Below are 27,633 nucleotides of genomic sequence, written 5' to 3' on the forward strand. Positions count from 1 at the left end.
TTGATTACCACTGAGAAATAAAGGGAGAATGAAAAACAAATTTAATAGTATAAGAATCCCAAAGATACTCAGAGTTGATCTGTTATACGTTATAAAGTACCTCATTCTTTTTTCAATGACCTGGTATGGTCTTCTCACTACATCGCTCTTTCCATCCACCTTGAAAATTTAAACTTTCTCGAATTTCACAAGAAGTAAATGTTTTCCAAATATTGTGGAGTATATCTTAAGTAAAATCTTTAATTTTTTTTTTTAAATCTTGCTCAACGGCTTCATTTTAGAGTTCCTGCCCTGAAGGCGGCAGTGAAAGGTTTAATTAACAACCTGCTTCTCACCTACACACTGAACTCAGCCTGGACAATGACTGAGCACCCTGCTGTTTTTAAATCCTCGGCTCCTTCTTTCTTCTAATTAAGGGTTAGATATTTCCTAATCTTAGCTCTAGCCAGCCTTTGCACAGTCTGCAGCATCAAGTTTTCATTTTTAATGGAAAGGTATCTTCTGGCTCTTGCCAACTTCCCTGGTGTTTGCTGATTGTTTTTTTGTTTTCCCCAATCTGGCAGAGATCTGTCTGGTTAAGCTCCTGAATCAAGATTGCCCACAGGTCATCCCATGCTTTCAAATACCAGGAAAATGGGAAGACACTTGAATGATGGCCACTTATTGCTCCAGATGAGTCAGCGTGGACTCCGGTTATGATTCCCACAGTGTCCTTCACGTCTGTGCTACCAATTCCAAACGTGGGGACAGGGAGTCACAGACTTGTCCAACCAGAATGAAGCTCAGTCCTCCCTCCTTGCCTCACAGATAAAGGACTGACGTGTAGCTACGGAGGTTAGGGGGCTTGTCCAGGTCACAAACGTCAGCTAATGACAGAATAGCATCAAGTCTCTGTGTATGCACGTGCGTGTGTGTGACAAATGCTTATACAAACCGGAAACCCTCTGAGTCCTTTCTAATCTTGACTCTTTTAATTCTTACAGCAACCTTAACACGTAGATACTATTACTATCTGATTTCAACGATGAGCAATTGAAGCACAAAGAGAGTAAATACCTTGCCCAAGGTCACCACCCTCACAGGCAAGGGAGCAGGGATCAAAACCCAGGTTGTCTGGCTGCCAAGGCTGTGCCCTTAGTCACTATGCACTCCCTTTCTCTAGCGTCAAACAATCAGTTAAGTGTCATCCAACAGTAATCCTGTTCTAGCAGGTGCATAAATTGCCTCCGTACCGGCTAAGCATCGCCTTCCATCACCAATCAATACATCTTGGTCTCCAAAATTATCCTCGCCCTGGAAACATAAACCTCTTCAAATATTCACCCATGGAGCCAAGGTATGCTTTATCCAGATGTGACCTCCTACATAAGGAAAAATATAAAACCTTACTCCCTTGCCCTCAGGGAAACAGAAACTGAACCAGAAGGTTATGGCAGATTTTTGAAAATCACTGCCCTGTCTGCTCGGCTCACAATATGTTCCTATGAGCTCCCTTCTGTTCCCCTGGTGGGATTTGAGCATTTCTAAGGCTAGGATGCAGAGTAAACACCTTTGCTTTGAACAGATTTGCTCTGTTTCTCCTGTTTGCCTGTGGCTGCCTTTTGCTTTTCTAGAGCCGCTGGCATTGAGACATCACGCCAGGCACCTGAGGCAAGGCACACAGCAAATGTAAATTTCAGTCCTCTATCATTCAGGCCTGCCCTTGGCTGGATCTTCTTGAGCCTGTCACACAGTGGCTTCCCACAAACAGCTGTCAGTGGCCCCTGGGACCATGAGAAGAAGGACCCTCTCATCAGCTGGTAAGAACACAAGAAAACCCCAAAACTCCATGAGTCCACAGTGCCTGGAGAGGTGCCATTAGAAGCCCTTAGCACCCAAGATATAAACACCATCATCTACCTAGATTTTTATTTTACCGGCAACTAGAGTATCAGAGATATTTACTACCAGGAACACAACAAAAGCACTCCGGAGAAATATGTTTCTATGACTTACCTGTTTCCTTAATAAATTTTTGTTTGTAAGTTATGAGGAAAAAGACATTAATATTTGTCTTCCCCTAAGACACAGTCCAACAGTTTGACTGAAACCACTATTTATGCTGTGGGAGCATTTACTGACCCTAAGACGTCTGAAGTGCTTTGAAGTGATTTTGAAGGAGTTTTGAGAGATAGTGGGCAAATGCCCTGAAGGGTATTAAAGGAAGTAGATGTCAGGTGTGGAATTGTCCATCTCTGCACACCCACCCGTGGAGTCAGAAAAGGCTGCCAATGTTTTATCTCCAAAGAGCTGTAAATATCCCCATTTGTTTCCAAGAGGAAAGGGCATGTTTAAAAGCAGAAAAATCACCCAGCACGTATGGTGTAAGGTGTAGAGTACAGCAGAAAATCTGAAACAAGTTAAAGATGGGTTTATAAAATAGCATAGGGGTCTCAGAAAGAAATAATAAGAGGAAACCATCTTTTTCAGAAACATATATCAAATGCCTACCTTGTGATTATAAAGATACTAGAAACCCAGTGCACAAATTCATGCACGGATAAGGTCTCTTGGCCTGGCCAGTGATCAGGCCAATTGGGACCAGCCAGCTGGGGGAGGGACTGTGGGAGCACACTGACCACCAGGGGGCAGCTCTGGCATTGAGCATCTGCCCACTGGTGGTCAGTGCACATCATAGTGACCAGTCGACCAGTCATTCAGAAACAGAACAAATCTGTTCAATGCAAAGGTGTTTACTCTGCATCTTACGCTTTTATATATATAGACAAGTTTGGATCTTTGTGTTAAATGTTGTGGGCTGTCTGTAACTATGATTCGGGGACTTATTTTCTTTTCCTTTAAATTTATATTTAAATTGGAATTTTAATCATGGTGCTATTTCCATCCACCATGGTTATTTGCTCACACAAGGAAGCCACCCAGGCTTTTCTTTGCACAGGGATTGGCACAGAATGGATGACTGGCACAAGCAAGGGCCACTGTCCCAGCCACTAGGACTCTCTATCCAATCAGAGGATGGTGGTTAGCAAAGCCAGTCCACACAGGCTAGTTGTGTGACAGCTCCCTTCAGGTTATCGACCAGGGAGCCTGCTTGGTCTGGCCTAATGATCAAAGAGAAGTGGACAGAGGCCTCGCAAGTCAAGGGAGGGGGGTTGCTGACTATCAGGGTGGCCTTGGTCCTTGCTTCTTTGTTCCAGTGCATGTGTATCCTTAAGGTGAGCCTTACTTTAGTAATCTAGTTTTCATCTCAAGTCCCTGCAACCCAAACACCCAACTGAGCACAGAATGAAATAAAATCATTGACAAATCCATTCATCGGAACAGCCCTGGGTTTTACATCCTGACTGTTCTGATGGCATCTCTACTCTATCCCTTAATTACCCACTTCACCTCTCACAATATTCCACTCATTTTCTTCACTTTTTTTCTCCAGTTGCCCCCTCTCTGTCTTTTTTAATTGAGATATCATTGACATAGAACATTATATTGGTTTCACGTGTACACATGATGATTTCATACAGGGGTGCACAAAAGTGGGTTTATAGTTGTGAGTATACCGTATTGTTAACTATAGTGTATCTCTTGTATATCCTTTCTTCTCTCCCTCTCTCTCTTTTCCTCTTATATAGCTTATAATTCTTCTTCCCAGGAACAATGTCATGGCTGGACCTATTCCTCCCCTGCTGTATTTTCTTCTTCTTCCAATACCATCTAATTTTCCTAACTAGGCCTCCCAAATTCAATACACCATCCTCACCTTACGAACGAGTGAGGAGACACCCTTTAGGGCTTAAGACTCAATAAATATATAGCTTGAGCAAGTATTAGATATTTCTAAAATATGGTTCTTTAAATAAAGCCATCTGGGCTTAATACTACTCAATGACGTGATAAATTTGATTTTCCATCTTCTACATAATTCCACAAATATTTATACCAATATGTTCAACAAGGAGCACCAAAATGGATGAGATGGGACCCCAACTGCTAGTTGGCTTACAGTCTGAGAGGAAGAAAGCACATATGGAGAAATAATTATCACACCAGGCAGAACATGACTGCACTGCTATGATGAGAAAGGCCCAGAAGGGAACGGGGTTCAGGCAGGATTTTAGCTGCATCAATGTGGCCCAACTCCACCAATGCATGTGTACATATTTCATATAATGTGACCCATGTATCATGCAAGTACAGTAAGGCAGGCATTGGACTTAACATTTTTCAGAATATGCCAAAGAGGGCACCAAGAAGATTTTTAGTGGTGTTCTAAGAATAACCATGACACACCTCAAAGGACAAATTCCAGAATAGGGTATAATGATCTTTGGCCCCAATCATTTTTCTATACTATTTTCTTCTTATATGATTTTTGAAGTAAAAGTGCCTTAGTTCCCTTCACTTTCAAATTGCTTTTTGGCTTCCCAAATCCACTCAGGGCCCTTCCCGGCTGCTTATCTTACGTTGTCTATGTTCCAAGTCTGTCTTCCCCAAGTGTCCTATTTCACCATATTTTAACCATGTGCTGGACAATGTAAGGATCTATCCTAATAATCTACAGTGAAATGCGAATGACTGATGAACTTTACCTTCCCATGGGAAATTTTTTTTAAATATTGAAAAGTAATCAACAAATATTATTGCATATATTTAAAGTATACTACAATATAATTTGATATACATAAATTATGAAATGATTACCAAGGCTGTTCAGTTTTTAAATTGCAACTCAAGTCCAAAAAAATTTCAAATTGATAGAATGGATACTTTAGATGTGAACTTGAAAATTATTTCCTATATCTGCCTTACTTCAGTTCTTCCAATTACCACCCCCACCCCCACCACCACACTACCCTTCAACACACACTCAATATCTGTGTCAGAGACATACAAAGAGAGTCTTTGCTGTCATTTGAGGAGACTGGCCTCCAGACCTGAGAAGAGGTAGTAATCATCTAATTAAACATAACTAAGTTCTATGCCATTTCTAAGTAAAAATTGAAATTAAACATTAACTAGACTTTTGTGGCTTCCTGTTGCATCATAACAAATCACCTCAAAACAGTTGTTTAAAACACCAATATTACCCCGGCAGGTGTGGCTCAGTTGGTTGGGCGTCATCCAGTGCACCAAAAGGTTGTGAGTTTGATTCCTGGTGGGGGCACATGTCTGGATTGTGGGCTGAATCCCTGGTAGAGGGCATGGAGGAGGCAGCCAATCCATGCTTCACTCTCACATCAATGTTTCTCTCTCCCTCTCTATCTAAAAACAATCAATAAAAAAATATTTTAAAATAAAAAGTACATAAAATAAAACACCAATATTTTATTATTCTACAGTTTCTGTGGGTCGGGAATTCAAGAGTGCTTTAGCAGGATGGTTGTGGTCCAGGGTTTTTCATGAGTTTTAGTCACCTGGAGCTGCAGTCATCTGAAGTTATCTGAAAGCTTGACTGAGCCTCACAAAAGGTTAGTACATCTGTGCTAGCTGTTGGCAGGAGGCTTCAGTTCCTCATGCATGGATTTCTCGATAGGGCCTCTTGAGTGTCCTACTGCCATGGTGGCTGGTTTCTCCTTGGGGGAGTGATCCAAGCAAAGTAAGGTAGATGCAGTTATGTCTTTTATGACTTGGCCTCAGACATTACACATCATAATTTCCGCTACATTTTCTTGTTGAGAACTCACTCAATCCAATTATATTCAAGGTTGGGGGAGGTTGACCTTTACCTTTGATAAGGAAGACTATCAAAGAACTTGTGGACATATTTTAAAGTCACCATAGGCCCCTTACCCGTTTCTTCAGTCTCTCCCTACCTCTGTCTATTTAGTCATATGGTCTATTGAGTATTGAGTAAATATTAAACAAATATTTTAAAACATTAAACTCTTAGATTTTAAATATTCCCATAACTAATATATGGTTTTCAAATTTTTGATACTAATCCCTTTCTCCAAGTTTCCATAAACTTCCTCAACTCTAAATTACATAGTGTTGTTCAAAAATAAATCTTCTGAGTAATTTTGGGTTCAATTACATAGCATTGCTGCTCCTGAATTGACATTTCATAAAATCAATTTTAATTCATTCATATGTAGCTAAGTAAAATATTTTATGAGTTACTGGATCAAACATCTGTTCTATTTCTTTTGACTACCACTTCAGTAATTGAATTATTTTTTAAAAAAGCAATCAAATGAGTTTCTTATAATTATAGACTGTTGATTGCTCGTATTTCATGTCCTTTACAACACTTAAGTTACTGTGGTTGTTTTTCTACAGAGCATTTTCTATTAGTTTATTAGAAGCTAGAGCAATCTTATTTACCCAAGTGACCTGCTCACGGTCTGTTTCTTAAGAATAATGACAAATAAAGAGTGTTTATCTTATTGTTCTAAAACTAAAGGTATTTTTTCATCTGGCTGATTGATTTTTACTGCTGAGAAACAATGGCAGGTATTCTCAAGAAATGTTAATTTAAGTAAAGCAATAGTCTACCAAGCAAAAACCATGCAGATAAAGAGAAATCACTGCTTCTTCTCTCCAAGTCCATAAACTGGGTTAACAAAATACCAAAAGTAAGAGAGCCAATATATCTAATTAAGTCAAACAATCTTCTATGTCAGTGCAAAAGTAATCAGACCAAATGTTTGATTTATTTATTCATTCAATAAAAATTTACTTGAACATATTTATTGAATAAGCAATGTAACCATAGCTGACTAAGACTTTAAATGCCCTAAACTGTAAAAGAATTATGGTTACCATACATTTTCCAAAATAAAACAGTACCTACAGCTAAATAAGCTCCTACTTGATTTGATCTTCTACATATCAGCTATTAACTATGGGCAAAGGAAGTAAAATAATAACCTGAAGACACTGAAGAGTAGAAAAAGCAGGTAAATTCTGGAGAGAAGACAAAAGTTGGTAGAAGAAACCAGCACAGGATATGTATACTTTTTAAAAATATTTTTTTATTGATTCCAGAGAGGAAGAGAGAGATAGAAACATCAATGAGAGAGAATCATCAATTGGTTGCCTTCTGCATGCCCCCAACTGGGGATCGAGCCCACAATCTGAGCATGTGCCCTGACTGGGAATCGACGCGCAACTGCCTAGTTCATAAGTGGATGCTCAACCACTGAGCCACACCAGCCTGACAGGATATGTATACACTTTTAATAGCTTCTAACTTATCAGCAGGATGAAGGTGGCACCAAGTAAAGTAACCATAGGAAATCTCAAAAAAAGAAATATAAACAAGCCCTAACCAGTTTGGCTCAGTGGATAGAGCGTTGGCCTGCAGACTGAAGGGTCCCAGGTTCGATTCTGGCCAAGGGCATGTGCCTTGGTTGCGGGCACATCCCCAGTGGGAGATGTGCAAGAGGCAGCTGGTCGATGTTTCTCTCTCATCGATGTTTCTAACTCTCTATCCCTCTCCCTTCCTCTCTGTAAGAAATCAATAGGGTATATTTTTTTAAAAAAAGAAAGAAATATAAACAATAAAAAAGACCACATGGGAATTCTAAAATCAAAGAATAAAATTTCTGAAATTGTAAGTTACTGTAGTGGCTTAACAACAGAATAGCAATAATGATGGGGGTGGGGATGGAGAGTAACTTGAAGATGGGTCAATGTAGATATGTAGAACACAGAGAAAAGATTGGGGGTGGGGGAATGAACAGACCTTCAAAAACCTGAGGACAATCTTAAGTGTCCAACAGACATGAATAAAATTCAAGAAGGAGAGGTCAGAGAACAGGAGGCATACAACGTATTTGAAGAAACAATGCCCCAAAACTTCTCAAATTTAGTGAAAGACATCAAATTTTCATATTCCTGAAGCTTAGTAAAAAGCGGGACGTATACAAAGAAAACCATGACTAGGCATATTGTAGCCAAACTGCCGATAACTAAAGCCAAAGGAAATCTTGTTACTCTGTAGACGGCGGGTACAGCACCAGCTGTCTGACCAGTGGGCATCAGACCAAACCTGGGTTCAGCAACCTCAGTACTTGGGTTCTGGCAGGAAAGAATTCAGAGCCAAGACCCCAAACTGTAAGAGAACATTTATTCGGCAAATCACAGAGATAGAAGTAATTCCTGGAACAAATGGGCTTGGGAAACAAATTATAGAGGTAAAGGAAGGGCCCTTGGAGCTTGGGAGTGAGGGAGCTAGTGGTCACATGCCTGGGGGCGGGAGGGAAGTGCTCCCCCAGGAGGGAGAGCTCACTAGGTCCTCCGTCCTAAGGGCTTTAAGGGCAGAGGTTTTAGGGGAGGTCCAGGGGAAGAGCTCAATAGAATTTTCAGCAGTTTTCCAGGTGTGTCCTTTCAGGTCTTTGGTCTCCACTGACTGATAGGCAGGCACCAGCGCAGGAGGCACCAATGCAGCTGGTCCTGAGGCTGGCTTTGCTGCTTTTCTGGGCCTGGAGCTGAAATACAACTGAGGCCTCGATGTTATCTCTAGGGAGGAAAGGTCAGGGGCTCCAAACCGCATGACCAGCGATATGGTAGGAGAGGAAAAGTCACCTTCAACAATTGATTGTCCATTGCTAGGCACCTGGGGCTTTTCCACTCTGGTGATCTTCTGTACCTGGCCCATCATCCTTGCTCTGCTCATGTCTGTCTAATTGCCTATAACATTACCAGTCAAAAGAAAATGACATCTTACATACAGGAAAATAATAATTAAGAATTTATGAGAAGCAATGACAAACAAAAGTTATGGGACATTTTTTAATTTTTCCGGCATATGCCCTGACCAGTGACCTCTTGGTTCATGGGTCAACACTCAACCACTGAGCCACACCTGCCAGGCAGGACATTTTCTTTTAAGTCCGGAAAGAAAAACACTCTCAACTAAGGAATCTATATCTTCTTCAGATTCAAAAATGAAATAAGGACATTTTCTTTTGTTTGTTTGTTCTTATTGATTTTAGAAAGAGAAAGGAAGGGAGAGGGAGAGAAAGAGACTGAGAAACATCCATGCAAGAGAGAAACATTGATCAGTTGTCTCCCCTACCCACCGGGGATTAACCCACAACTCAGGCATGTGCCCTGAGCAGGAATTGAACCAGCAACATTTCGGTGCACAGGACAACGCTCAGAAGAACTGAGCCACACTGGCAAGGGTTCCATATTTTTTAAATAATACTAAGAGAAGTAATTGCCAGTAGAACTCCTCTATAAGAACTGTTTTCAATTTTTATTCAGGTAGAGGGAAATGATACCAGACTAAAACTTGGATCTTCAGAAAGACTTAAAGAGCATCAGAGATGGCAACTATCTGGATAAATATAAAAGGTTATACTTATATATATCTGTGGAACCCAAACCCCAGCAAGATATAGAACATTATCATTACCCTAGAAAGTTCCATCGTGCCCCTTCTGCATCAACTCTCCCTCCCAGGAGGAAATCCATGTTCTGGGGTTTTCCCACCATGGATTTGTTTAGCTGACTAGTTTTCCCTGGCCTAGAATTCCAATAAATTCATAGGAGAAGTTGGCATTATTTAAGTACCTGGAAAGTAAACTTTTAATGCCTATCTTTCTGAAAGTAGGTTTAAAATGTCACCTTCTGAGTAAATTAACTTTTAAAGATCATTTCAGAAAGGATGTAGGAATCATGGTGATTCCTGAGAGCACAGCTCTGTGTTCACACTTTGCTAGACCAACATAGCTAGTTGTTTATATTTCTGAGATCTGAAAAATAATCTCAAAAAAAAAACCAACCCTTTAAAACACACATGCTGTTTATTTTTGGTGCATTATAAAGCAATATGCAAAAACCACAAGTAAAGTAGGAAGCCTAAGTTAAACTCTAGTACAGTGGTTCTCAACCTTGGCTGCACATTAGAATCACCTGGGAATCTTTTTAAAATCCTGATTTCTGGGCCTCATCCTCCGGAAATTCTGTTTCTTTGTTATGGGGTGAGGCCACAACATTAGTAACAAAGAAACGGAATTTCCGGAGGATGAGGCCCAGAAATCAGGATTTTAAAAAGATTCCCAGCTGATTCTAATGTGCAGCCAAGGTTGAGAACCACTGCCCTAAAGGCTTAATGATTAAGGAAGGGCATGAACAGACAGAAAGGAGAAAGGGTTTTTACCCAGCTGGTGTTGCTCAGTGGTAGAACATTGACCTATGAATCAGGAGATCATGGTTCGATTCCTAATGATTAAGGAAGGAGTGAACAGACAGAAAGGAGAAAGGGTCCTGTTAAAGAAATTGAGTTTTTACCTAGCCGGTGTGACTCAGTGGTAGAACATTGACCTGTGAATCAGGAGATCATGGTTCGATTCCTGGTCAGGGCACATGCCCGGGTTTCTTGCTGCATCCCCAGCGGGGGGCCTGCAGGAGGCAGCTGATCAATGGTTTTCTCTCATCATTGATGTGTCTATCCCTCTCTTCCTTTCCTCTCTGAATCAATAAAAATATATTTTAAAAATAAATAAAGAAATTGAGTTTCTGTGGTTACAACCCTGAAACCCATTTAAGAGAAAATAGTTGTGAAACCTTTAGATTTGCAAGGCTGAGGTACATCCAGTCTACACTATGTAGTCAATTTTTTTGCTTCAACTGCCCAAGATTCTCTTTAAACATTAACCCCAAAATAAGGTTTCCCTGGTTCTCTGAAGAGGCATTGGTTGTGTGGAAGGCAAAGCCACCCTGCTCCTGAACTCTGAAACCCATTTAAGAGAAAATAGTTGTGAAACCTTTAGATTTGCAAGGCTGAGGTACATCCAGTCTACACTATGTAGTCAATTTTTTTGCTTCAACTGCCCAAGATTCTCTTTAAACATTAACCCCAAAATAAGGTTTCCCTGGTTCTCTGAAGAGGCATTGGTTGTGTGGAAGGCAAAGCCACCCTGCTCCTGAACTTGAGTTAAAGGGAAAGAGCAAACTCTAATCTGCCCTTGGATAAAGTAATGAACCCTCCTCCAATGCCAGGTTTGTAGCCTTGAAAGAAAAAAGCCACTAGCCAGGATAAAGTTGAGGTTACAGACAAAAGAAAAAATGCTTTGTGGAGGAAGTTCCTGGAGAAGATGGTGTCAAAAAAGCAGACTGGCCTTAAACATTAGAAAGGACATCTTATCTCCTGAGACTGGAACAAAGAGGATAAGATTGATGAGGAAATAAAACCTTTAAAGTATAGGGGATTCAGGGAACTACGAGATATCCACCTTGATTAATTGGCAATCACTGCAATCAAAACAGCTGAACCAGGAGATACAGTGGATGCAGGCCTTAATTACAGAAGGAGTTGTGATTTGAAGGTCAAAACAATTAGACCCCGTACACGGAATACAGCACAGTGGTGCAAACACAACAAAAGCAACTGCTATAAAATAATGCCGGATCCCAACTTCACTCTTTAAAGCAAAATTTCAATCTGGATTTAAATCTAGAGAATAACCATAGAAGTACTAGAATAAAATAACTGCTATGATATAGCACAAGCCATTGCGCAATGATGATGCCACATATCATTTTTAAGAAAAACTCCAGCATTTATGTCCCCCTCCTTTCTGGATACTCACTCTGCTCTCCCAGACCTGTTCTTACAGGTTACCCATGGCTGTGAACTTTGCTGAGATGGTATGGACCAGGGGTGGGCAAACTTTTTGACTAGAGGGCCACAATGGGTTCTTAAACTGGACCGGAGGGCCGGAACAAAAGCATGGATGGAGTGTTTGTGTGAACTAATATAAATTCAAAGTAAACATCATTACAAAAAAGGGTACGGTCTTTTTTTTTTTAGTTTTATTCATTTCAAACAGGCCGGATCTGGCCCGCAGGCCGTACTTTGCCCACGGCTGATCTAGTCTGTATCTCCAAACACTCCCCTACTCTCTCTTATATGAACTGAAATTGCAAATAGACGGACAACGTTGGCCAGAGTAGCTGGTTATGGAGTGCTTTGGCCCTCATGGTCCTCACCTGGGAGCCTGCTGTATATTTTAGCTATTGAAGCACTGGGAGCCATAGTACATTGTAATTCAATGAAAATACTCCAACGTCTATTTTCATTCATTCAACCAATAATAATGAGGGCCCACTGAGGAAAAAACCATGTTAGAGGTAAAAACAAAAGGAGTGGAGGAAATTTTTTGCTCTGAAGAAACTTAGTTTTTGAGAGCTGCCTTTCATTGTCGAGAACCTTCCATTCTGAGGCTCTCCACCCGTCTCCTCCATGGATGTCTTGGGTTGTCCTTTCCACATTTTTCATTCTGGAAAATTGGAATAAGTCAGTAGAATAAGAAGAATATTTCAGATGGGCAAACCAACTGTTATGTCATGCCTTTTATTCCTTCGTCCTATTTGCACATTTATAAAAGCAATAAACTCGAAGTTCTATTTTAGTAAGTAGCACATGAAACACTTGACTCAGTTCTATACATAGTCTTCTTTCTATCAAACAATTTTCGAAATTATTTTAAAACTAGCAGGGTAGCCCGGCCAGTGTGGCTCAGTAGTTGAGCGTCGTCCTTTGGACTAGGTAGGAGATCATGGTTTGATTCCTGGTGAAGGCACATGCCTGGGTTGCAGGCTCGATCCCCAGTGGGGGGCGTGCAAGAGGCAGCCGATCATGATTCTCTCTCATCATTGATGTTTCTATCTCTCTCTCACTCTCCCTTCCTCTACTGAATCAATAAAAATATATTCTTAAAATTAGGAGGGTAAGGAATATCCATACTGTATATGGACTGCTTTTTACCTCAGAAAAAAAAAAGTGACAACAAACATGACTGGTGGGTGGGATAATGGAGTCAAGATATACTATCTCAGGTAAATTAATTTTACCATTTTATAAAACACAGTGAGATATTGCTTCCTACCTACACCTCCTGAAAGTCCTAGAGCAATGCCACTGCAGCACTTAACCACTGAGTCAGCCTTGTATCAGCAGTTTTTGTATTTGTTTTTTCTCTGCTCAACTTTAGGAACCTATCTGACAAGCACCAGCATCCAGCCTCTCTCCTGGACACTCAGAGCAAGCGGATGCTCCCCATCTGCCATTCAGACCACCTGGATGGGTCCTCCCTCTTCCCTTGTCTTTGGGACTTTCCAATGTGCTTTACTGAAGAACTGACATAAATCCTGGCTGCATGGCTCAGTGGTTGAGCACTGACCTATGAACCAGGAGGTCATGGTTCGATTCCTGGTCAGGGCACATGCCCAAGTTGTGGGTTCGATTCCTAGTATGTGGTATGCAGGAGGCAGCCAATCAATTATTCTCTCTCATCATTGATGTTTCCATCTCTCACTCCCTCTCCCTTCCTCTCTGAAATCAATAAAACATATTTTAAAAAAGAGAGAAATGACATAAAACCTTTGCACCAATTGCTTTAAGTTTTTGAGATAAGAATGCTGTTCAGTTTGTGCTGACTCAAGAGGCACACTGTACGGGGCCCCAGGACAGCAGTTCAAAGTTATGTGTAGGTCACAGGCTGCGTTTATAGGATCAATCCTTGAATCCTGATCTTGATGTCTTCCCAGTGAACTCAGCTCAAAAGTAAACTTACCTTTGCGACAGCGTGGATGGACCTGGAGAGCATTATGCTAAGCGAAAGCAGTCAGTCAGAGAAAGACAAGCACCATGTGGTTTCACTCATATGTAGAATCTAATGAACAAAATGAACTAACAAGCAAAATAGAGATGGACTCAGAGAGAGAGCAGGCAGACAGCCATCGGGGGGACGGGGTTCTGGATAGGGAGTTGGAAGGATTGAGTAAAAAAAAGAACATGAACATAGACAACAGTGTGGTGATTGCCTGGGAGAGGAGGGAGAGGGGAAGATAGACGAGGGTAAAGGGGGCATAAATGGTGATGGATGGAAACTTGACTTGGGGTGGTGAACACAAATACAGTGTGCAGACGATGTGTTGTAGAATTGTGCACTTGGAACCTGTATAATTTTGTCAAGCAGTGTCACCCCAATAAATTCAATAAAAAGGGGAGAAAAGTGAACTTAACAATCCCTTTACATGCTTTAGGTAGATAGAGTCCTAGCAGACCTTTGTGTTAATAAGCCTATACTATCTTTTCACTGTTAATTCCTGGGGATTTCTTTCCAGCTGTTACCCTTGCAGAATAGTTATGATGCTACAGATGAACATTCTGCCCTCAAGGCCTTTTAGGCTGCAATTTAAGAACAGTCACCAAAGTAGCACTCTGTTCACCAAAGTCAAGGCAAGTGAGGTGAGAAGCAGAAAGGTCTGGCTGGATGTCACACACAAATCAGAAAAGGGAAGTTAACCTGAAGTCTTTGGCCCCAAAGCCAATGGCACACATGGTCACAGGCTGACTGTCACCCAGGACTAGGGCAGTGGCACAGGCCCCGTGTGCAGAAGTGCCCCGCACTGAGTCTAATACTCTGCTTCCACTGTCTTAAGTCCTTGATAACTTTTGAATAAGGGCTCTGCATTTTCATTGTGCACTGGGCCCGGCACATTATTAAGTCAGTCCTATTGTCATTTCTTTGTATATATGGTGAGGCAGGGGGAGAAAGGAGGAGTCTGTTGAAGCCTAAGTCACTGATATTCATCCACAGCTGTGGGGCCCCTAATATCCTTCTCTCCAGCACATTTTAATATTTTGACTTCTGATTCCTCAATTACCAGCTGCTCTACTTCAAATAAGAAGCTGAATAGTAAAATATATGTTCATTCTTTTTCATGCTCACTGGGAAGATCCATGTTATGTAATGAGCTACAGGGGAGGACTATGCTATTGCATGAGATCCTTGAGAGAGGTCAGGAAAGAGTGACTCTAAAAGACGTGAAGGTGCCGGCCGGTGTGACTAAGTGGTTGAGCGTTGTCCCATGCACTGAGAGGTCACTGGTTCAATTCCCAGTCAGGGCACATGCCTGGGTTTTGAGCTCAATCCTCAGTGGGGGGTGTGCAGGAGGCAGCTGATCAATGATTCTCTCTCATCATTGCTATTTCTATCTATCTCTCCTCTCCCTTCCTTGCTGAAATCAATAAAAATATATTTTTAAAATCAAACAAACAAACAAACAAATAAAGTGAAAGTGACTCTCTGGGAAGAAATGAAAAGAGGTCTTTGACACTCAAGATGTAAAAGCAAAAATAGGATGACATCCTCAGAAAATGATCCCATTCCTCTCCTACTGGCAGAATCAGCCCAGCTCCGGGATGCAGAATGACAAGGGGGTACAGGATTGCAAGGCTCACATGGCATCCCAGAAGACAGTCAGATTACAGCCTGGACAAGGAAGAGGTTTGCTGTTGGTCAACAGACAGAGGAGATAACAATTTAGCAAACGCAGTTGTTTATATCCAAGACTCACTCAGTTCTTGCTGTTTGCAAAGATGAGCCGACGGAGAACCAAGATGGCGGCGTAGGGTGTAGACCTGTGCATGCTGCCTCCCACAACATCATTGAAAATACCAACTATAAGACAAACAACTACCATTCAGAACCATGCAAAGATGAGCTGAGGAGAGAGAAAGAGAGCGCAGCTGACCCCTGGGAAGAGGATTTGGAGTGTATGTTGGCCAGGTGTGGGGGGCCGTGAGGTGAGATGGAAGTTACATCTGCTGGGGAGAACTGAGGAAGTTGGGAGGATAAATCCACAAGCAGGCAGGTCCCGATGCCTCCGTGCTGGGAAAGGAGCAGCACTCCAATATCTGCAGGTGATGTGAATGAGCACCAGTCTCTGGTGATCCCGGAACTCTCACGCCTTCCATTTGCAAACTACATTAAAGTTTGATGTACGCTACATAGCATTTTCTCTTAATTAAACTTCTTAATTAAGCTTGATAGCAAAAAAAAAAGAAAAGAAAAGAAATAAAATGCCTGTCTTCCATTTCAGATATCCCCAGGAGTGCTGGAAAGGGGAAATGTACCACCAGGAATTATTCTATACAAGTAATTACCTGAAGGAATTTATGAAACAAATGTACTGATTCAGGTGTTACACGTGTTATTAGTCACATTTGAAAACTCTTAATACAAACAAAACATTTATATCTTCGGCGGATGGTAGCAGCTCAGAAGAGGAAGTCATTTTGATGCTGCAATGATAACTGTAGATGCTAGGACAGCAGAAAGGGCAGCAGACTGGGATATTGATTCTAGATAGGATTCCCCTTCTGTTATAATCTAACTACAGGACATTGGCCAATCATTACTTGTGTGGCCCTCAATTGAAACAGAAAATGTTTAGCCCAGTGGTTCTCAAAGTGTGTCACCAAAACCAGCCACATCAGCATCACTTGGAAACTTATTAGAAATACAAATTCTCAAGCTCCATCCAAGACCTACTAAATCAGAAACTCTGGGGGCACAGCATAGCAATCTGTATTTTAACAAGTCCTCCAAGAGATTCTGATATGTGCTGAAATCTTAAAAAAAAAACTTAATGAGATGAACTCCAACTCTCATAAGAGCTCAAAAATTCTATAGCACTGGGACCATTATCATCATCAGTCATAAATATCAAGAGAATACTTTTTATCCCCCCCACTCCTGTTCTAATTACTTTATGTATAATAATCTATTTACTCATCACAACATCCTATAAATTCTATTATTTCCACTTAGCAAATAAGGCATGCAAGGGTCTGGTAGCTCTGGTAAAAATGCACCACTAAGATCCTTCTTCAAGGAAGGCTTTGTTCCTCCAGCTGTCAGCAACTTCAGGGTTTTCTTCAGCTGCAAAGAACCAACCTACCCAAAGACACATCTTTCCAGGGCGGCCCATATCAAGTAATCACAGAAGGGTGTAAAGGCCTGATCCCACCAGGGGAAAGCTCTGACCAGGTATATGCTCCAGAATTAGGGGGAAGGAGGGGAGGGGACTTTGCATGAATTTGGTTTCTCGCTCTCCCAATCTTGCTTGCTTCCCCTTCCTGTCACATATGTTGATCCCTAAATATCCTGCTCACCTAACTTCTCAATGTCTGCTTCTGGAAAACCCATTTCTTACAGTAGTTAATTGATAGTCAGAGGCCAGTAATTGGTTGAACCAGGTTTCAAATCCAGGTAGATAGACACTAAGCTTTAGGCTCTTAACTATTGATTATCCTGCACTATAATTTGTTCCCCACTTGGGTTTATAAATTAATGGCTCAAGTATTTGAACATGAGCTTTTGGAAATAATTAAATTTTCAAATGAGTTTCCTCATTTGAAAGTTTTGGGAGATTGCTGTAGTTTGCCCCTGGTTGGTAGTGAGCAAGCACTGATGGATCTGAGAAGCTCTGACTCCCAGAGTTCCACTGGGTCATGTTACCTACCACCTTAAGGAATAGATTCACACATTATAATACCAATCAGATAAGATCTTTTATAATTGTATTGTGGAACACTCGGCATAATGCCTAGGAGACATTACAACTGATAACATGAAATAAAAAGGATGATAAAAGAATACCACCAACAATTATATGCCAACAAAGTCGATAACCTAGAAGGAATGCACAAATTACTAGAAACATACAACCTACCAAGACCAAAATATGAGGAAACAAAAAGCGTGAACAGATCAGTAACGAGCAATGAGATTGGATCAGTAATCAAAAACCTTCCATCAGAGATAAGCCAAGGACCAGATAGCTTCACTGGTAATCATCTAAAGAAGAAATAAACCAATACTTCTCAAACTCTTCCAAAAAATGGAAGAGGAAGGAACACTGCCAAACTCATTATATGAGGCCAGTATTACCCTGATACCAAAGTTAAACAAAGATACCATAAGAAAACTCCAGGCCAATATCCATGATGAATATAGATGCAAAAATCCTCAACAAAGTACTAACAGACTAAACCAAATAGCATGTTAAAAGGATCATACACCACATCCAAGTGGGATTCATATATATATATATATATGTATATATATATATATATATGAATATTATTCATCCATATGCAGCAACATGGATGAAACTTGAGGCCACTTTGCTAAGTGAAATAAGCCAGTCAGAAAAGATAGGAGGTGGATTGAAGGATGGATGAAAAAGGTGAAGGGAATAAAAAGTACAAACTGGCTGTTACAGAATAGTCATGGGGATGTAAAGTACAGCATAGTAAATATAGTCAATAATATTCTAATAACTATGTACAGTGTCAGATGGGTGTGAGATTTATCAGGATCATCACTTAGTAAGTTATGTAATATCTAATCACTGTAATATCTAAAAACTAATATAATAATGTATGTCACCTGTAATTGAAAATAGAAATGATTTTAAAATGATGGTGGGAAAGGACAAACATGGCATGATTTCACTTATATGAGATATAAACTAATCAAAGATCATTAATCAGAGAATGGAATGGTGATTATCAGGAACTGGAGGAAGAGGGAAATGGGGGGTTGTTTTCAATGGGTATAATGTTTCAGTTACACAAGTGCTTAAGTTTCAGAGCTCTGATGTACAACATAGTGCCTATAGTTAACAATACTGTATTGTGCACTTAAAATTTTTTATTGCTCTCTGCTTCTCCTGTTAGGCAGCCAGCCACATCTTCCTGCGAAGAGCCAGCCGCAACCCTGAGACACGATGGTGAAGATCGGAGTGAATGGATTTAGCAGTATTGGCTGCTGGTCACCAGAGCTGCTTTTAACTTGTGATTATCAGGAACTGGAGGAAGAGGGAAATGGGGAGTTGTTTTCAATGGGTATAATGTTTCAGTTACACAAATGCTTAAGTTTCAGAGCGCTGATGTACAACATATTGCCTATAGTTAAAAATACTGTATTGTGCACTTAAAACTTTTTATTACTCTCTGCTTCTCCTGTTAGACAGCCAGCGACATCTTCCTGCAAAGAGCCAGCCGCAACCCTGAGACACGATGGTGAAGGTCGGAGTGAATGGATTTGGCAGTATTGGCTGCTGGTCACCAGAGCTGCTTTTAACTCTGGCAAAGCAGATAATATCACCATCAATGACCCCTCCATTGACCTCAACTACATGGTCTACATGTTCCAGTATGATTCTACTCATGGCAAGTTCAAAGGCACAGTCAAGGCTGAGAATGGGAAGCTTGTCATCAATGAAGAGTCCGTCTCCATCATCCAGGAGTGAGATCCCACCAACATCAAATGGCATCCTCACTACTATGTATAAGACTGGGGCTCACTTGATGGGTGGAACAAGAAGGTCATCATCTCTGTGCCTTCTGTAAATGCCTCTATGTGTGTGATGGGTGTGAACCATGGCAAGTATGACAACTCCCTCAAGATTGTCAGCAATGCCTCCTGCACCACCAACTGCTTTGCCCCTAGCCAAGGTCATCCATGACAACTTTGGAATCATGGAGGGACTCATGACCACCGTCCATGCCATCACGGCCACCCAGAAGACCATGGATGGCCCCTCCGGGAAGCTGTCGTGTGATGGCTGAGGGGCTTCCAAGAACATCCTCCCTGCTTTGACTGGCACTACCAAGGTTGTTGGCAAAGTCATCCCTGAGCTGAATGGAAAGCTCATTGGCATGGCCTTATGTGTCTTCATTGTGTGGGTTGTAGATCTGACCTGCCACCTGGAGAAAGCTGCCAAATACGATGACATCAAGAAGGTAGTGAAGCAGGCATCAGGGGGCCTCCTCAAGGGCATCCTAGGCTACACTGAGGACCAGGTTGTCTCCTGTGACTTTAACAGTGACACCCACTCCTCCACCTTCAATGCTGGGGCTGGCATCGCCCTCAATGACCACTTTGTCAAGCTCGTTTCCTGGTATGACAATGAATTTGGCTACAGTAACAGGGTGGTGGACCATGTGGTCCACATGGCCTCCAAGGAGTAAGAGCCCCTGGACCACCAGCCCCAGCAAGAGGATGAAAAAGGACTCTCCTCAGATGCTGGAGAGCCCTTGCCCCAAATCAACCCCAACACACAGAATCTCCTCCACAGTTTCCACCCCAGGTCCCCTGAAGAAGGGGAGGGGCTTAGGGAGCCCCACCTTGTTATGCACCATCATTAATGTTCACTGTATCCAGTAAAAAAAAAAAATGCTAAGAGGGTAAATCTCATGTTAAATGTTCTTACTACCAAAAAAACAAAAGGGACTGGGGGAAATTTCTGGAGATGATGATTGTTTCTTTGATTGTGGTGCTGGTTCTTAGGTGAGTGCATACGTCAAAGCTCATCAAATATTACGTATTATATAAGTGCAGTGTTTTGCATAGCAATTATACTTTAATAACCCTGGGGAAAATTTCTGGAGATGATGATTGTTTCTTACTTTGATTGTGGTGCTGGTTCTTAGGTGAGTGCATATGTCAAAGCTCATCAAATATTACGTATTATGTAAGTGCAGTGTTTTGCATAGCAATTATACTTTAATAACCACAGTTTCCACCCCAGGTCCCCTGAAGAAGGGGAGGGGCTTAGGGAGCCCCACCTTGTTATGCACCATCATTAATGTTCACTGTATCCAGTAAAAAAAAAAAATGCTAAGAGGGTAAATCTCATGTTAAATGTTCTTACTACCAAAAAACAAACCCTGGGGAAAATTTCTGGAGATGATGATTGTTTCTTACTTTGATTGTGGTGCTGGTTCTTAGGTGAGTGCATATGTCAAAGCTCATCAAATATTACGTATTATGTAAGTGCAGTGTTTTGCATAGCAATTATACTTTAATAAAGCTGTTTGAAAAACCTGGGGTGTGATTTCTGTTTATACATGAAACAAAGAAATAAAGAATTTTAAAGCAAGCAGTCGTCACCAAAAAAGAACCTTCACTGGGAAAAAACACCCAAAAATGTCCTGACCAGGGTAAATTTTTAGTGCAATGATGCTCAATATTTGGCTGTTCACTGGAATTAATAGAGATTCTATTAATTGGTGCCATTTAACTTGCTCAGATTACAGTATGGATATTGAGATTTTTTAAAAAGCTCTCCAGGTGATTCTAATATCCAGTGAAGATTGAGAACTACTGCTTCCAGGTAAACTCAATTCTCATTACACAGCCAACAGTTCCTTACAGGAAAAAGCACTCGTGTGTGATAAATTTGGGAAGTCATTTAAATATTTTATTTCATAAAGTGGGTTACTCTATGGGTAACATACAAGAGATTTGTCCCAATAGAAATAAGATACAAAAATAAAAGTGCAATTCTATTGCAAAGTGTTGGCACACAGATTTTACCCACTTTTTTCTCTCTTTCTCCCACCCCAAATTCAGCCTCATTTGCATAACAACACCAAAGCTACTGTTGGTCAGCCTGAGAATCATACAGCTATCCTAAGCTTTGGACTCCATCCTAGTAGCAACACAAATAACAGTAATACCTCACACAGAAATTCCAAGACATTATCACATTTAATAACTGTAGATGTAACTCATTGTGGTTGCTGTGAGCAGTCATGACCTCATTATACAGAATTAGAGAGATTTAGTAACTCGCCCAGTGTCACTGCTCTCTTTCCTGTCTGTGAAATTCCTCAGGAAAAAAATGCTTTGGTAGTCATCAAGGACTATAAAAAAGAAAACTACTGACAGCATAGAAATGAAATATACTGTATATGTTGTATATGAGAGAGAGGAAGGAAGAGGGAGAAAGAGAGAGAAATGGTGCCCTGAATTAAACTGGCAACCTTTCGGTGCAGGGAAAAGTGACCAACAAATTGAGCCACACCAGCCAGAGCCAGAAATGAAATTTTTGTAGTGAGTATAGGCCAGGGGTGAGGAACCTTTTTTTCTGCCAAGGGCCATTTGAATATTTATAACATCATTTGCAGGCCATACAAAATTGTCAACTTAAAAATTAGCCTGCTAGCCCGGTCTATGTGGCTCAGCGGTTGAGCATCAATCTATGAACCAGGAGATCACAGTTTGATTCCCAATCAGGGCACATGCCCGGGTTATAGGCTCAATCCCCAATGTAGGGTGGGTAGAAGGCAGCCAATCAATGATTCTCTCTCATCATTGATGTTTCTATCTCTCTCTCCCTCTCTGAAATCAATAAAAAGTATATTTTTAAAAATTAGCCTGCTATATTGGTCAAACATTTAATTAACTCACCCCTTTTGCCTTGGCAGGGCCAGACCAAATGAGTTCAAAGGCTGGACATTCCCCACCCCTGGTTTAGGCAGAACACAGATGGGTAGAGGTGCAACAGTCCCAGCACAGAAGAGAAACACTGTTGATGAGGCTATTTCTCAGTCCTAGAGAAACAGAACTCCTAAGATCGAACCCCAATAAGACATACAGTGTCCTAAAAGGCAAGATAAACGTCAAATAGTTTTGCCTCACTGGATTCTTTTCTCTCACTGGATTCTTTTCTATGTCACTAAACAAGTACATGAGCTCCGAACAATCAAATGGTGTACTCTTCAAGCATATGCCCAAGAAATATTTGACAAACTATTTGAGCACCCATTACTCATTCAGCAGCTCTATTCAATAAGTATTTGTTGACTATCAGCTATGTACAAGGTACTGGAGGACACTCAATGGGAAGAGATAGAAATATGAATTAAATACTGATCCCTAAATGAGTTTACATCCTCACAGAGAACATAAGACAACAGAGAAAATGCAGTAAGAATTCAGATTAGAGAAACTATATCTGGATGTACAGATGATAAATTCAGGCTTGATGGAGAATAAGAGAAAAGAGACCAGTTTACCAAAAAGCCAATATGCTAAGGATCAACTCTCCAAAACTCCTAAATGAACTGACCATTGTGAAGGAGTAGGATTTGGGCATGAAAAAGATATTGAAGAATAGATAGAGTGGGGCTGGCCAGGTATTTCTGACTTAGGGAATCAATGAGGAAGGGAATACATAGCCTGGCCAGTGTAGCACAGTGGTTGAGCATTGATTTGTGAACCAGGAGGTCACGGTTCAATTCCTGGTCAGGGCACATGCTCAGATTGTGAGCTCGATGCCCAGGGTGGGGCATGCAACAGGCAGCCAATCAATGATTCTCTTTCATCATTGATGTTTCTGTCTCTCACTCCTTCTCCCTTCCTCTCTGAATTAATTAAAAAATATTTTTTTAAGAGAGAATACATCTTTTAGAATGTGACTCAGGGCATGCATGACAAACAGAGTATCATTTTAACTTGGCTAGAGTAAAAAGTGTTTAAAAGGGAATAAGAGAAAATAAAAAGAGAAAACTTGTAAGATGACCTCATGCAGAACAAATGTATCTGGTTATCAGTGATTCTCAACCTTCTGGCCCTTTAAATACAGTTCCTCATGTGGTGACCCAACCATAAAATTATTTTCGTTGCTACTTCATAACTGTAATGTTGCTACTGTTATGAATCATAATGTAAATATCTGATATGCAGGATAGTCTTAGGCGACCCCTGTGAAAGGGTCGTTTGACTGCCAAAGGGGTCGCGACCCACAGGTTGAGAACCGCTGGGTAAAGTACTCTGGGCATTAGACAATGTCTGTGCTTTCCAGCAAGGAAGGGACATGGCCAGACCTCCACTTCCAGAAGTTGATAATGACCACAAGGAAAGGTTGTAAAGAAAGCCCAGACAGGAAGTTACCGCAGATAAAACAAAAACCTAACCATGATCGGTAACATGCATGTGAGAGTCAATAATGCACTTGAGAAATCAGACTGGCCAGTTCACAGGGGGCATGTTGAAAACTAAGATTAGGCAGAAGAGTAGTATCAGAGTATGAACAACTTAGAGAGCAAGCAAAGATGAGGTGCTCCACCACTGAGCTCCGGATTTAGATAAGCCCTGGACCTCTCAGTGCCTCAAACCCTCACTTAGTAAAAGAAAAAAATGAATTGGCTGGAAAGTTTACACAGTCAACCACTTTGCAATCTTATCTATATATATAAAAGCCTAAGCAACCAGCTGACCAGCGGACCGGCCAGTAGCTATGACGTGCACTGACCACCAGGGGGCAGACACTCAACACAGGAACTGCCAAGCTGTGGTCACTTGGCAGCGGCGGTTCTCAGGTGACCCATCTGGAACTATAGAAGAGGGAGTCCGATTCTGGGGTGAGTCACCCAATAACCACACTCTCAAAATCTGGGACCCCTTAGGGCCGTGGTCGGCAAACTGCGGCTCGCAAGCCACATGCGGCTCTTTGGCCCCTTGAGTGTGGCTCTTCCTAAGCCTTAGGAGTACCCTAATTAAGTTAATAACAATGTACCTACCTATATAGTTTAAGTTTAAAAAATTTGGCTCTCAAAAGAAATTTCAATTGTTGTACTGTTGATATTTGACTCTGTTGACTAATGAGTTTGCCGACCACTGCCTTAGGGGATGTCGGAGAGCAGGTTTCAACCTGATCCCCGCAGGCCAAGCCAAGGGACCCCACCAGTGCACAAATCCATGCACCAGGCCTCTAGTGACAATATAATTGCCCAAAAGAAAGGCATTGTACATTCTTGAGCAGGGAAACAATAAGATGAAAGGGACTGCTTAAAAACATGAGCCTGTCAGCAAATATCTATTGTAGGTATTATCTCGGCACAATGCCTTCTGTCCCGATGTCATATTTTAGATTCTTAGGGAAGCCTTTGATGTACACCTACCATGAAGCGTACATCACTGCTAGAGATAGGCAGTACATTTCTCTCTTAGAAAGCATAATGATATAATTGCAAAAAAGATTCAGATGAGCATTTCAAAAGAGGCACTTAGGGTGGTGAAATATGGAACTACACTCATGGAGTACTCAACAGTCTCACAGACACAGCTACTCTGCATTTATGCAATACAGTATTGAGCACCGCTGTGTGCCAGGCATAGTGCTGGGTGAGGAATACGGTGGGAAATGAAACAGATGTAGGCTCTTCCTTCAGGAAGCTCATAATCTGTGAGAGTCAACTGAGCATCCATATTCAAACCGCCGGCAGTACTATGAAAACAGTAAGTACTGGGATGGGGAGCAGTCTATAGACCCGATTTAGACTGGGAGGGAGGAAGAACTGACCAGTCTTCTGGGAGAGAAAAGTATTTAAACTGAGACTGGAGGCCCTAACCAGTTTGGCTCAGTGGATAGAGCGTCGGCCTGCAAACTCAAGGGTCCCATGTTCGATTCCGGTCAAGGGCGTGTATCTTGGTTGCGGGCACATCCCCAGTAGGGTGTGTGCAGGAGGCAGCTGATCGATGTTTCTCTCTCATTGATGTTTCTAACTCTCTATCCCTCTCCCTTCATCTCTGTAAAAAAATCAATAAAATATATTTTAAAAAAACAAACACTGAGACTGGAGGATGAGAAGTCAGCTAAGCCAAAAATGAGAGAGACTATTTGATGGTGGTGGAGGCGGGGCTCGGGTCACATTTCCCTTTTCTTGCTGTAAGAGGTCAGCCCACTGCATCAGAGGTTCATTTCCCTTCTTTGCTGCAGTGTGATAGGCGTAGTTTCTCAAACAAGCACATTGGATCAGCTGGCGTAGGCGGGGCATCTTCATAACCAGTGTCCACATGCACCTAACCTACAGGCCACCCCACCCTACATAGAGGTCAAAAGCAGGGATACTTACAAGGCTCCTCTTGGGATGCAGTAAGACTAGATCTCCGTATCTGCCCACCGGAATCTTAACAATTTATAGGGGCCTGAACTAGGTTCAGTTGCACATGCCATCCAGATGTTCTCAGCAATGCCTTACTCTCTCTAGGCTGCGTGTCCTTGAGGGAACTCCTAGCACAGGGAAGGCCAGCAGAAAGCGCGTTCCAAGGGGCGGGGGGAGGAGCCTCTAATGGAGTCCAGCTAATGGGTCCACCCGAGGTCACATCCTCTGAGGGTCCCCATAGAGCTCCTCCAACATAACAGGGAAGGCACCTGGACCTCGGAATATTATTTTTATTCCTTTCTTACAATGATTAAAAAGTAAAATATGTCAAAAGTACCCCGAATATTTAAAGATCAACTGTTTAAATATTACATAATGTAGATATTGGAAGTCTCCCTGTTCCACAATCCTTTCCCTGATGTTCAACCTTACTTGCACGACCCTCAGACTCCTGGTAACACATTGAGTATTTCCCTCTCAATTTCCCCCTGTTAACTCAGACCTGAGTTGTTGTTTTTTTCACATCACATTTCAAATGTCAAAATTCTCGGTATGTATATGCTTACGATGTATATAATGTCACCTGTTTTCACAAAGGGAGAAAAGCTACCACAATGTGGGTTTTTTTGTTTGTTTGTTTGTTTTATTATCAGCCCAGTATTTTCCTCTTAAGAGCTTCGGAATTAAAAAACTGTGAACGGATTCTGAACTGATAAAAGGCTTACTTAGGCTGACAGGAAGATTACCGGTGAGCAGCAAGCCAGACATCTGGGACAGATCAATTTCTTCTGGGATTAAGTGCCCTTACATGTATAATATTTACACTCCAAATTGTGTTTAGGATAATAGGGTTTAAGGGGTTTTTTTTGTTGTTTTTAAATATATTTTTATTGATTTCAAAGAGGAAGGGAGAGGGAGAGAGAGCAACATCAATGATGAAAGAGAATCATTGATTGGCTGCCTCCTGCATGCACCCTACTGGGGATCGAGCCCACAACCCAGGCATGTATCCTGACCGGGAATCAAACTATGACCTTCTGGTTCATAGGTCAATCTTCAGCCACTGAGCCACACTGGCTCGGCAGAGTTTAAGTTTTAAAATGCAAGGAGTGCTATATTATGATACTTTTTTAAGAAAAGAAACAGAAATTAAGAATATCTTAGTGTAATAAATGGCTGAGTATCTAGCCTTTACTTGATTAAAAAGTTGACATAACTAAGAGTTAAGTGCAATGAGTGAATGAGATAAAAGCACTAGAAACACATCCTATGATTAATATACTTAATAAGAACTCTCAAAGATGCCAGGAATAGAAAAATTTAGTAAACAATATCAGCATGTGAAAGAACAATATGCAAATAGTGATGGGCATCTGTTGTCTATTATCACAGAGGGAAAATGAGACAGAAGAACAGGCTTAAAAGTCAGAAAAAAAATTAGGTTAAGAACTCCAGCAAAGTAATTGATTAATGTCAGACTAATTTTAATGCTAATAGCATGTAAGTGCACAACTTTCTACATGTTCTTTCAAATATTTCTCCAAATTACTCTCCTCTTAAAGTATCATTGTCCAAAATAAACCTAGACTGTATTGCAATTTCCCCCATCCCACATTCTCACTGAGTACACTAACCAGGCAAAGCCACTTTGATTGTTCAGTTTCCCAGGAGGAAGGGACCTATTAAATGATTTGTTGTGTGTGCTATATGTATCATTTTACTCTGAGAGTAGCAGGTCCCTCTGAGTGGAAAGTTTACAAAGAGCACAGGGTGGAGCTGGAAGTCTGCAGTAGTTTGGCTCCTCACTGCAACAAAGACTGAACAGGGAAATAATCTGCAGTTTCAGGGACTTACCACCAGAGGGGGAGTGTGAGCCATAAAGGAGCAGATCCAGAACAAACTTACTTGTTACTAAAAGGGTAGTTAGTACTTGATGGCTATGTTCAGTGGTTAAACCTTCGTCCGCTTCACCGAGGGGTCACAGGTGGATTCCCAAAGTACATGCTAAGGTTGAGGGCCCGTTTACTTTTGAGATATAGATGTTTATTTATAATTCAATATTTAATATGTATAAACAAATATGTAATAAAATAGGTATAAAGAAGACTCTTCTAAATTCAATTTTTAAATTTTTTTAAAAAATATATATA

The 27,633-nt window shown here is 41.2% G+C and overlaps 1 pseudogene; it reads left to right on the forward strand.

Annotated features, from left to right (window-relative positions):
• Nucleotides 1-18,826: 18,826 nt before the first annotated feature.
• On the forward strand, nucleotides 18,827-19,780 carry LOC102244099 (annotated as a pseudogene).
• The last annotated feature ends 7,853 nt before the right edge of the window (nucleotides 19,781-27,633 follow it).

Source organism: Myotis brandtii, unplaced genomic scaffold, assembly GCF_000412655.1.
Source record: "Myotis brandtii unplaced genomic scaffold, ASM41265v1 scaffold136, whole genome shotgun sequence".
Lineage (NCBI taxonomy): Eukaryota > Metazoa > Chordata > Mammalia > Chiroptera > Vespertilionidae > Myotis > Myotis brandtii.